General features: G+C 41.5%; 1 long non-coding RNA gene across 1 annotated transcript; it reads left to right on the forward strand.

The window, feature by feature from the left end:
• Nucleotides 1-328: 328 nt before the first annotated feature.
• LOC140727392 (uncharacterized) lies at nucleotides 329-12288 on the forward strand. The gene is made up of 3 exons (XR_012098840.1): nucleotides 329-438; nucleotides 9538-9619; nucleotides 12175-12288. It is a non-coding gene; the product is annotated as an uncharacterized lncRNA (long non-coding RNA).
• Nucleotides 12289-12894: the final 606 nt, after the last annotated feature.

Genomic DNA, 12894 nt, shown 5'->3' on the forward strand with positions numbered 1-12894 from the left:
CTACTTGTTATTAAAAAAATGTTAACCAAAGAAATGAGAAACTTAAACATAATCATGGCTTCAGTGGATCTGAAGTTCAGAGGTAGAGAAGAATACACTGTCAATATTAAATATAGTTTCATGCTACTGGAATTTCTAGATGATAATATTAAAAGAGGATATTAACAGGTAACAACCCAGATAGATCATCACAAATGGATACAAAGCAAGAATGAAGTGGTTCAAGGTGAAGTGTAGAGACTCCTGCCAAGAGCAGCACCAGCACGTCACAGGCATCAATCCATTGAAGATGCACTACTTGTTCACTGACACTCAATATGAAGTCTGTCAGAAGCAGTCAGCTCCTGACCTCTTTGCAAGCACTGAAGCGAGTACTGAGTATCAGGGCCTCTCGCTGTTCCTGATGCACATTAATGAGTTGGATTTGAGAAGCCTGATGTAAGTGTGATTAAATTTACACATCCTAGGTGGTCAAAACAGTCGAGATTGAAATTCATGATGGTAAGATAAGCATTACATTTTGTAAGTAGAAAAATGGGCGATGTCAAGCAAGCTTAAAAGAAAACATGAAAAGATATACGGATATATTAGTAAGATCTTTACTTAACACAGCAACTACTTTTGGTTCTGACATGCCTGGTGAGCAGATCCTGAGGAGAAGGTTTAAGAGGAGCTGAGGTAGAAAGACGTATTACAGAAAGGAACCTGGAAAAAGGTAGCTGTATCATGAATGATCTCACCTATCCTGCTTTGTTTACTCACATCAGGGAAGAGACTAGGCAACATTCATGCTAGATTCAAAACCAGTTGCTTCCCTCAAGTGATCAGGCTGATCAAAACACCCACCCATTGACCCCACCGCTCCCCACCCCAAGATTCACATGTCCTGCTGCCATCTTAGAGTTCCTCTTGCTAAGATCCACTTTGTCACTTTATCATTTCCCGTCCGGGTCACCGTGTGTTCAGAGATCATGAAGCCAGCCAGCGTTACTTTATGTATATATAATCACTACGTATATGAGCTAATCTTATGTATATATGACCACACTCAACAGTTACTTGTATATTGTGCTTTATAGCATTGCTTTTATATTTATATTTATTATGCTTATTGTGCTTTTTTTATGCTGTATCTGATCCTGAGTAACAATCATTTTTTTCTCCTTCACACTTGTGCACTGAAGAATGACAATCTTGAATCTTGAATGAATGCATATCGATGTGGCACTGCTGCAAGAAGGAGAGATTCCCAGTTCTTGGGTCTTTGGGGTCTGTTCTTGGCGCAGACGTGACCTGTGCAGGAGACACGGGTTGCACCTAAATTGGAGGGGGACTAATATCCTTGCAGGAAGATTTGCTGGAGATACTCTGGCGGCCTAAACTAGTTTGGCAGTGGAGATGAGGCCCAAAGATATCGTGTGGCAGATGAGAAAGCTGCAGAAAATAAAAGAGTTACAGCAAACAAGTTCAGTCGGCAGGAACATGACAGGAAGCAAAGGAAGGTCTGATAAATTAAACCACATTTATTTTACTGCAAGAAGTCTGACAGGTAAAGCAGATGAACTCAAGACATGAATAGATATATGGGACTGGGATTTTGTAGGTACTGTTACAGAAACACGATTGAGGGGGGAGCAGGAATGGCAGCCAAATGATCCAAATTATGAATGCAACCTGGTGGATAGATATGGGGGGTGGGGGTGGGAATTGTGTTTTAATTAGGGAGAACATCACAGCAGTATTTAGGGAAGATATTCCTGGAGGATTGTTCTGTAAGAATAGATGGGGAAAATATAGAGGAGATTTCATTGTAGGTCCCCCAGTCGCCTGCAGCAAGTATAGGTGTGGGAATAATAGGGCTGTAACAGGGGGTGATTTTAACTTCTCTCCTATCAATTAGGACTGCCACTATGCTAAGAGCTTGGATGGGTCAAAATCCATTAAGTTTGTCCAGGAATCTTTTCTCAAACAATATGTAGATGGCCCTTCTAGAAAGGGGGCATGCGTGCACCTCTTTCTGGTAAATAAGGTGGGGAAAGTATCTGAAGTGTTAGTGGGGGAAAACTTTGGGAGTAGTGACCCCAAATCTATTAGCTTACAAGTTAAAATCCTAAATTGAGGCAGGGCCAATTGTAATGGAATTAGGCAGGAACTAGCCAAGATTTATTGAGACGCAAACATGAGGAAATCTGCAGATGGTGGAAATTCAAGCAACACACACAAAATGCTGGTGGAACGCAGCAAGATTTATTGAGAGGGGCTTTTTTGAGGTAAACAGCATTAAGAAGAAGAGTTGGAACTTCATGTTGCAGATGTATAAGACAGTGGGTAAGACTGTACCCAGAGTGTTGTGTGCAGATCTGGACAGCCAGCTATAGGAAGAACGTCATTAGGCTGGAAAGGTTGCAGAAAAGATTCACAAGAAACTTACTGGGATAGGTTAGCTTGAGTTATGAGGTGAGAAAGGATTAGCTGGGCTCTTATGCTGGAGCATAGAAGGCTAGGAGGTGAATTTACAGAGGTTTATAAAAGTATGAGGGACATAGATAAGCTGAATGATTACAGCCTTTTTTGTCCTAGAGCACGGGAGTCCAAAAGCAGAGGGCATAGGTTTAAGGCGAGAGGGAAAAGACTGAAAGCGACATTAAAGGAACTCTTTTCACACAGAGGCGATAGATATGTGGAATGAGCTGCCAGAAAAAGAAGATGTAGGTACAATTACTACATTTGAAGTACATTTAGGCAGGTACATGGATGGGAAAGGTTTAAGCAGATATCGATTAATTGTAGGTAAGTGGGACTAGTTCAGGAATACTCCTCAGTAGGCATGGACCAGTTGGGCAAGAAGGCCTCTTTCTCTGCTATGAATTTCTGTGAATTTATGACAGCCAAATTTTAAAAAAACTGCTGAAAGTGTATGGGTATGTTAAGATTGTGGTTAACTTATTGGACTAAAATGCAGAGGGATTGGTTGGTAAGTTTGAGTTTATATTCCCATTGTTATAGAAATAGAGGAAATTAAAGTTGTAGATTGAATAAATCTAGAGTTAATAATATAGGTGTCAGTAAAATTGATAATGTTGAAGATACTTTTGACTTGTTATGCATCCTCCTCATATGGAATTGCATAGGACTCTAGACCAACCAAGGTGATTGGCTGTTAAATAGCCTATCTAGTTCAGGGGGGCAATTATAGATGGGCCACAAGTCTGTTCTTGCCAGTAATACTCTGTGAATATTTTTGTTAATAACTGTATGAAGAACTCACTGTAGCGTATTTTGGGTTCAGTGGATGTGTTCCCTTGGTGTGCTGTCTGCGAGGACCCAGGCAGGGAAACCAGATTAAACAAGCCTGCTGCCTGGCAAGTGGATGACACAAGCAGCAGACTGAATTCGTGGTCCACGAAGTGCCTCTGTCACTCTTCACAAGTCTAAAGTGCATACAGTATGTCTTCATTATTCGAGGAGAAGGAAGCTGGGAACTAAACATTTGAAAATATCAATAGGTTCCAATTATCCATGAAACAAGGCATTGATGGGAAAATGAGGCCTGCCTGATTATCCTGAAGTAATCTCTGTAAAGACACTAGAACTGAATAAATGATCAAAGTGCTTTCTAACATTTTTAAAGAATCCATCTGCCATGATCTACAGGATTTAACTATGGGAGTAAGAAACATAGAAACATAGAAAACCTTCAGCACGCAAAGTTGTGCTGAACATGTCCCTACCTTAGAAATTTCTAGGCTTACCCATAGCCCTCTATTTTTCTAAGCTCCATGTACCTATCCAAAGTCTCTTAAAAGACCCTATCGTATCCACCTCCACCACTGTTGCCGGCAGCCCATTCCACGCATTCACCACTCTCTGAGTAAAAAACTTACCCTTGACATCTCCTCTGTACCTACTCCCCCAGCACATTAAACCTGTGTCCTCTTGTGGCAACCATTTCAGCCCTGGGAAAAAGCCTCTGACTATCCACACGATCAATGCCTCTTATCATCTTATACACATCTATCAGGTCACCTCTCATCCTCCGTCACTCCAAGGAGAAAAGGCCAAGTTTACTCAACCTATTCTCATAAGGCATGCTCCCCAATCCAGGCAACATCCTTGTAAATCTCTTCTGCACCCTTTCTATGGCTTCCACATCCTTCCCGTAGTGAAGCGACCAGAACTGAGCACGGTACTCCAAGTGGGGTCTGACCAGGGTCCTATATAGCTACAACATTACCTCTTGGCTCCTAAATTCAATTCCAAGATTGATGGAGGCCAATACACTGTATGCCTTCTTAACCACAGAGTCAGCCTGCGCAGCTTCTTTGAGTGTTCTATGGACCTGGACCCCAAGATCCCTCTGATCCTCCACACCGCCAAGAGTCTTACCATTAATACTATATTCTGCGATCAGATTTGACCAACCAAAATGAACCACTTCACACTTATTTGGGTTGAACTCCATCTGCCACTTCTCAGCCCAGTTTTGCTATCGATGTCCCGCTGTAACCTCTGACAGCCCTCCACACTATCCACAACACCCCCAACCTTTGTGTCATCAGCAAACTTACGAACCCATCCCTCCACTTTCTCATCCAGGTCATTGATAAAAATCACGAAGAGTAGGGGTCCCAGAACAGATCCCTGAGGAACACCACTGGTCATCGACCTCCATGCAGAATATGACCCATCTACAACCAATCTTTGCCTTCTGTGGGCAAGCCAGTTCTGGATCCACAAAGCAATGTTCTCTTGGATCCCATGCCTCCTTACTTTTTCAATAAGTCTTTCATGAGGTACCTTTTCAAATGCCTTGCTGAAATCCATATACACTACATCTACTACTCTTCCTTCATCAATGTGTTTAGTCACATCCTCAATAAGTTTCAATCAGACTCGTAAGGTACGACCTGCCCTTGACAAAGCCATGCTGACTATTCCTAATCGTATTATACCTCTCCAAATGTTCATAATTCCTGCCTCTCAGGATCTTTGCATCATCAATGGGGACGGGAGAGGTTCCGGAGGATTGGAGGATTGCGGATGTTGTTCCTTCATTCAAGAAAGGGAGTAGAGATAGCCCAGGAAATTATAGACCAGTGAGTCTTACCTCAGTGGTCAGTAAGTTGATGGAGAAGATCCTGCGAGGTAGGATTTATGAACACCTAGAGAGGTGTAATATAATTAGGAATAGTCAGCATGGCTTTGTGAAAGGCAGGTCGTGCCTTACGAGTCTGATTGAATTTTTTGAGGATGTAACTAAATGCGTTAATGAAGGAAGAGTAGTAGATGTAGTGTATATGGATTTCAGCAAGGCATTTGATAAGATGTGATTTTGATCGTGCTTCAGAAACATCTCTGAGGGACATTACAGTTTGAACATTGTTGACAGGTAGGCTATTTTTCTCAGTAAGGTGAGACCATGAAGCATCAGAGACAGATGCTTCCAGGAGCAGGAAATTGGCAGCTAAACCTTAACTGGAGGCCTTGCAGATAACTCATTCTGAGTCAAGAGAAGTATTATTGAAATTCCTGAAGGTATTTCAAGATGAAGGGATTTTACACTCCATAGCTGATTGCAATCAGGTTTTATGAGCTCTGTGACTAGTTGGAGAGTCCTTCTAGGATCAACTGATTCATGCATTAACCATTGGTCATTGAGCATCCACCCCTTACTAATTGCTTGCTTTTTACCTGATTGGAAATCATTGCTAATTATACACTGCGTTCCAAGTAATTATCATGAGCTACGTGCTTTTGACTAAAACCACTCACAATGATGGTGTTCCAGACACAGTATTTGTGATATTTAAAGAAGAGGTTGATTGAGTTTTGTAAGGTCAGGGGTGGCAGCACTTGGTGGAACTGAAACAGAAGAGGAGTTGAAGGCTGGAGCAGATCAGCCAGCATCATTTTGAACAGTCTGCTGGGCTTGAAGGACAAGGTGGCGTATTCCTTCTTCTATTTTTCTAGTGCTCGTGTGTACTCCTAGCTCTTAAATTATCTGCTGTTTGGTTTTTCAGGCTCTTCAGGTGGAAAGGAGAACATTTTAAGATGGAGTAGCACCTCTCTGCTACTCAAATATACTGTAAAAGAACATCGTTCACTCATAGCAAGACTGCGTATTAAAACAATCACCAGAATAATGCACAAACTTGCACTACATTCTGCTCTAGTAGATTTAAACTGTGGTTGTGTCTTCGTGAGTACTTCTCTTTGGCCAGCAGCCATTCCATCCATATCAGAGCTTTATTTTATTTTTGTACAATAAGACAAAGGAGGACTTTTCAATGGGCTGAGCTACTGCACGGTGCAGTTGTAATTTCTGAGTTCCCTGCAGTAGATTGATTGTGTTTCGACCCTGCTTTTCCACCTTGTCACATTCACTACAGCTCCATATGTCACTCAGTCAGTCATAGACTTCCTTAGCTGTACAAAGTAGTACAGATTTCCAAACATTATACACGTACAAGACCATATACTGCTCTGCTAGTTTGAACTAAGAAAAGGTAACTTTGACTTTTCATCCTTATTTGTGTCTCGCAAGGCTTCTCCCTCTGTTGGTTACATTATGGGTAAGTATCACCAAGGAAGTCGGTGGTCAATTAGCCAACTTTTATCATTTGTTATAGAAAATAAAATATGCAAGTGGACAATTGCTTCGGACCATGGCCTGAAATGACGTGTTTGAAGACTGAAACATTCCTAGCCAGCAGCAGAAGCTAACTCTGAGATCTTGATCTCATTGCCTTAAATAAAGCAGCACTGCCAGTCAGGGAGACTGCAGATTTTGCAGAGCTAATTAAACTGGAAGCGATGGTGCATATATTATGCCAAATAAAGAAGATGAAGCACAGATCCAGGGATCTGTATGATAACCATGCCTATTTAATGTCCCTGGAGATTAGAAAGGTGAATGTCAAAAAGCTGCAGCTTTCCCCTTTCACTCTTTGATGACTGACCCTCTTTTTCCTCCTGTTTGCATGTGCTGCATACAAATTTCTGAAATACCATTATAAATGTTATGTAATTCTATTAATTACACAAAAGACTTGGGAAGAGTACTAAAACACAATCATTGCTTGATTACGTTAATAGCTATGCCTATTATGTTTGTTGACATACTTGAGCTTGCAAATTGCTTGTATAATGTTTATTATGCACACTTGCAATAATTCAGGCAACTGTCAATGGCAAAGGAAGGCTGCGCTGGTAATGCAAAAATCAAATTAGCACAGAATTAAGCTTATTCTCCAGGATATAGCTGTCACCTGCAAGCCTCCAATCAGATAACCATCAAAATTATCTTAAAAGGAGCGGTTAGTGAAATGGTTGATGCTTCAGTTGTAATGTTCCAAAAATCTTAAGTTCAAAATTCAAAGTAAATGTATTTTCAAAGTATGTATTTGCTACTGTTTACTACCTTTAGGCTAATTTTTTGCAGGCATTTACATGAAACAAAAAAATTCAAAAGAACCAATGAAAATATATACATGAATGGCAAAGAACAAATGTACAAGAGCAGACTAACTGTGAAAAGAAAAATAATACTGAGAATTAGTTGTAAAGAATCCTTGAAAATGAGTCTGTAGGTCATAGAATCAGTTCAGAGGAGTGGTGAATAGAGTTATCCATGTTTATTCAGGAACCTAATGGTTATAGGGTAATAGTTGGTCCTGATCCTGATGGTGTGGGACTATGTGCTTCTGTACCTCCTACCTGATGGTTATAGTGAGAAGAGGGCACAGCCTAGATGGTGGGGTTCTTTGATGATAGAATGTTGCTGTCTTGTGTCAGCGCTCTATAAAAATATACTCAGTGGAGGGGGTGGCTTTGACTGTATCCAGCAATTTTATAGCCTTTTCTAATTCTGGGCATTGGCACTTCCATACCAGGTCATGATGCAACCAGTTAGGATACTCTCCACTATGCCTCCATAGAAGTTTGTCAAAATGTTTGATGATATTCCCACTCTATGCACATTTCTAAGACGGAGGAGCACTGTTGAGCCTTTTTTGTGTCCCAGCCTGCACAGATCCTCTGATGTGTTAACACCAGGGAATTTAAAACTACTGACACTTTCCATCTCTGTTCCCCTAATGTAGACTGTCATGGGCATCTGGCTTCATCTCCCACTGTCAATAATCAGCTGTTTGGCTCTGCTGACATTGGGTGAGGGGTTGTTGCTGTTGCACCATTCAATCTCCCTCCTATATGCCAACTCTTCTTCACCTTTGACCCGGCCATCTACAATGATGACATCAGCAAACTTAATATGGGATTGGAGCTGTACTGGGCCACATGATCGTAAGTATGAACTAAGTAGAGCGGGGGCTGAAGCACACTGCCCAGTGGTGCACCCGTGCTGATGATGAGCATGGAGGAGGTATTGTTGCCAGTTCAAACTAACTGGGGTCTGCAACTAAAGAAATCAAAGATCCAGTTGCACAAAGAGGCAATAATGCTATGACTTGAAGCTTACTCATAAGGTTTGAGGGGATGACAGTGTTGAATGCTGAGATGTAGTCAATAAAGGACATATGCGCCTTCGTGATCTAGATGTTCCAGAGCCAATGAAATGGATTCTGGTGTTGAGTAGTTGTGATGGTAGGTAAACTGGAGTAGATCCAGGTCACTCCACAGGCAAAAGGTGATATCCTTCTTGACCAGCCTCTCAAAGCACCACACCACGGTAGATGTAAGTGCTACTGGACAATAGCCATTGAGACAGGTTACCACATTCAGCAACAACCTCTCACTCAATGTCAGCAAAACCAAACCGCTGACTATTGACTGGAGGAGGAAGAAGCCAGATGTCCACCTTGAAGCAGGTGAGTACCTCAGACTGTTAAAGTGAGAGGCCGAAGATGTCCTTAAATATTCCAGCCAGTTGATTGTACAGGTATTCAGTACTTAGGTAGGTATGCCATCTGGACCTGTTGCTTTCTGTGGATTCACCCTCCTAAAGGAGGCTCTCATGTCGGTCTCTGAAATCACAGGCTCATCGGGGGCTGTGGGGTTTTGTGAAAGTGCTCTCAAGTTCTGTTGGTCAAAGTGAGCATAAAAGGCATTGAATTCATCTGGGAGAGAAATCTCATTGTTATTTTGATTGCTTGGTTTTCCTCTTTAAGAGGTGACAGCATTCAAGTCCTGTCATATTTGTCCAACATCCCTCTGTGATTCAAGTTTAGTCCAGAATTGCCAAATTGCATGTCCATGACCTTCTGGAGATCTTACTTGGACTTACATTAAGGAAAGTTCCATCAGATTGGAAAATAGCAAATATAATCTCATCATTGAAAAAGGAATGGAGATTACAGGTCAATTAGTTTAATTTTCCATGAGGAAAATGTTTTAGCAGGGCACTTAGAAAAATTCAAGATAATTACGGGCAGTCAACATAGTTTTATGAAAGAAAAATCATGTTTGACCAAGTTCTTGGAGTTCTTAGAAGTATTAACATATATTGTACACCAATGGATGTACTATGCCTACATTTCCAGAGGGTATTTGAGAAAATGCTACATTGTATGTTATTAGGGAAAATTAATGATCACGGTCTGGATGATAACTTACTGATGTGGATGGAAGGTCGACTGGAAAACAGGAAACAGAGACTAATGTAAGTTTTTTTTGGTTGGTTGATGAAACAAATAGTGTGGCATAGGGGTCAGAGCTGATGGCTCCAATGCTTGCTATTTATATAAGTCACTTACTCTATAGGCATAGTTACTACATTTGCAAAGAAAGGAAAGTAAGTTCTGAGTAAGACAGGGAGGCTATAAAGGGGTAAGATAGTTTTTGTGAATACCTACCTACCTACTGCCCATTTCTCCGCTGGCGTTTAGGACAGCAATGAAGGTTCTCCGTCTCTGATTGTGTTCAGGGCTTCCTTCATGGTTTCAGTAGCTGGGTGCTCACTGCTGTGAGTCACGCAAGTTCCGGGTGAAGACTCAGGAATACCGTCGTAGGATTCTTCTTTGCTGTTTCTATAACAGTTTTGTTTTGCCAGTTAGAGCTCTTAGCCCTGGGCAGAACTCCCGAACGTGGAGGACCAGTGGACCGTTCTTAGTCTTGCCTCAACCCTTTGATCTGTTTGGCTTGGGTGACCTTACCAAGCGCCAGAGCATAAAGCCCTGATGCCAGGCAGCATAGCTCAATGTAATTGATGTACACAAGCCTCAAACCCCTACAAAAAGGTTGTGGCCTTCTCGGAGGAGATTATGTAAGCGAGAAAAACTCGTGAAATTGTGAATTTTGGCAAGAAAACCTCTAAATGATCTACTATTGAATCTACTCATTGAGAGATTGCTGAGCCCTGAGATGTAGAGCAATTTTTTCTTCATGGAAAACAATTTGAGAAATATCAGGCAACACACACAAAATGCTGAGGGAACTCAGCAGGTCAGGCAGCATCAGTCGCCGTTTTGGGCCAAAACCTTTTAGTAGGATTGGAGAGAAAGCCGAGGAGTAGATTTAAAAGGTAGGTGGTGGAGCACCAGAGGGAGGTGATGGGCAGGCAAGGAGATGAGGTGAGAGAGGCAAAAAGGGGATGGGAAATGGAGAAGGTGGGGGGACATTACCGTAACTTTGAGAAATCGTCGTTCATGCCATTAGGTTGGAGGCTACCCAAGCGGAATATGTGGTGGTTGTTCCTCCATCCTAAGTGTGGGTCCTGCTGAAGGGTTTTGGCCCGTAACGTCAACTGTACTCTTTTCCATAGATGCTGCCTAGCCTGCTGAGTTCCTCCAGCATTTTATGTGTGTTGCTCAGATTTCCAGCACCTGAAGATTTTCTCTTGTTCGAGAAATGTTAACATGCAGGTAAAATACGTGGTTTGGAAAAGCAACAGAATGTTCTTAATCATTGCTAGTAGAATCAAATATAAAGGTCGGAAGGTTACTTTCACATGGGGCATTAGTGAGGCCCCATTTGGATTTTCATATACAGTATTGGTCTCTCAATGAAGGAGAGGCATTTTTGAAAGCAGTTGAGAAAAACTGACTAGTCTATGGTTGTCTTTCAAGGAAAGATTAGACAGACTAGGATTGTATCTACAGAAATTTGGAAAAATAAGAGGGAAACAATTGAAGTATATAAAATCCAGTAGGATCTTGACAAAACAGATATAAAGAGTAATCTTCCTCTTGTGGAAAAATCTAGGACAAAGAGGTCATGGCTTAAAAGTAAAGGGCCACCATTTAGGACAGAGGTGAAATCTTTCTCTTTAAGAGTTGTAAGCTTTTGTAAATTCTTTCCTTCAAAGATTGTAGGAACAATTATTTTGAATTGATTGAAGACTTCAGAAAGGGTAAAATGAGGGAACACACACCAGCCCTCATTGAGGGATTAGAAGTGGAGAGAGTGAGCAATTTCAGGTTCCTATGTATCAATATCTCTGATGATCTATCCTAGGCCCAACATACTGAAGCAGTTACAAAGAAAGCATGACAGTGGCTATATTTCATTAGGTGTTTGAGGAGACTTGGTATGACATCAAAAACATTCACGAATTTCTACAGATGTACCATGCAGAGCATTCTAGCTGGCTACATCGCCATATGGCATGGTTGGGGTGGGGGGGGGGGGGCATTGTACAGGATCTAAATAAGCTGCAAAAAGTTGTAAACCCAGCCATCATGGGCAATAGTCTCCCCAGCATTGAGGACATCCTGAAGGAAAGATGCCTCCAAGAGGTGGCATCTATCAATAAGGACCCATATCACCCAGGAACATGCCCTCCTCATTGATACCATCAGGAATGAGGTACAGGAGCCTGAAGGTACACACTCAGTGATTCAGGAATAGCTTCTTCCCTCTGTCATCAAATTTCTGAATGGACATTGACCCCATGAACACTACCTCACTACTTTTTTTTCCCCTCTTTTTGCACTACATATTAAATTTATATATATACTTAATGTAATTTACAGTTCTTATTATGTATAGCAATGTACTGCTGCCACGTAACAACAAATTTCATGGCATATGCCAGTGATATTAAACTTGATTCTAATTCTGAATATTTTAATGCAGGGCTGATGGTTGTTGGAAATAGTTATGAATACAGATTTGAAGTTATAATCAGCTCAGCCATTATCTTGTTAAACACTGGACAGATTGGATGGACATAGCCTCTTCCTGTACCTAATTTCTCTGCTTGTATATTCATAACAGATCATGAACTCGAAGATAGATACCCTGTACCAGCTTACATGGCACTGTCCTCAGTTACCTCACACACCTCTGCATTGGATCCAGAGTAAAGATGATTTCATTCTCTTTTAACCTTGTGTACAGGAAATAATATTAAAGAATCTTGAGTCTATCATTGTTTCCTTTGATTACCTCACACAGGAACTGTTTCCCTCAGCTACTTCACACAATAACTAAATCCTCAGTTACCTCACGGAATAACCGTTCCTCCTCAGCTCTCACTGTAATTGTTCCTCTGCGGGAAGGCCAGCTTAAGTGATTGACTGTGTTCAAACCTGCCACCAATAAAGATGCATTTACTGAGGCTGAGGTAATTGGAGCATGTGCACTCTTTCTACCTGGGCTCTCTTCGTTCCTGCAATGTAATCACCAATACTTCCCAATGTCAGCAGACTCTCAGGGTCTGTCAGTTTAATTCTCTAAGCCAATCTATAAGCTTCTTGATATGGAGAGCTGGGGGTGTGATCAGCCTGTAATCACAGAAGCACAGTATCACGGAGTTTTTGGATAAAATGAATGAGCTGAAAGACGAAATGCTACACTGGAATGAGCCAGAGTCCCAGTATTTTTAATCGCTGTCACTGAGAATAGATTCACATTGCTTTTGTTTGAAGCATCAATAACCAGTGATTCCTCAGGGGACAGAAGAGCTAGATCTGATTGGGTAAGGGAAGGAACCTT

This window comes from Hemitrygon akajei, chromosome 5, assembly GCF_048418815.1.
Source record: "Hemitrygon akajei chromosome 5, sHemAka1.3, whole genome shotgun sequence".
NCBI classification, from domain to species: domain Eukaryota; kingdom Metazoa; phylum Chordata; class Chondrichthyes; order Myliobatiformes; family Dasyatidae; genus Hemitrygon; species Hemitrygon akajei.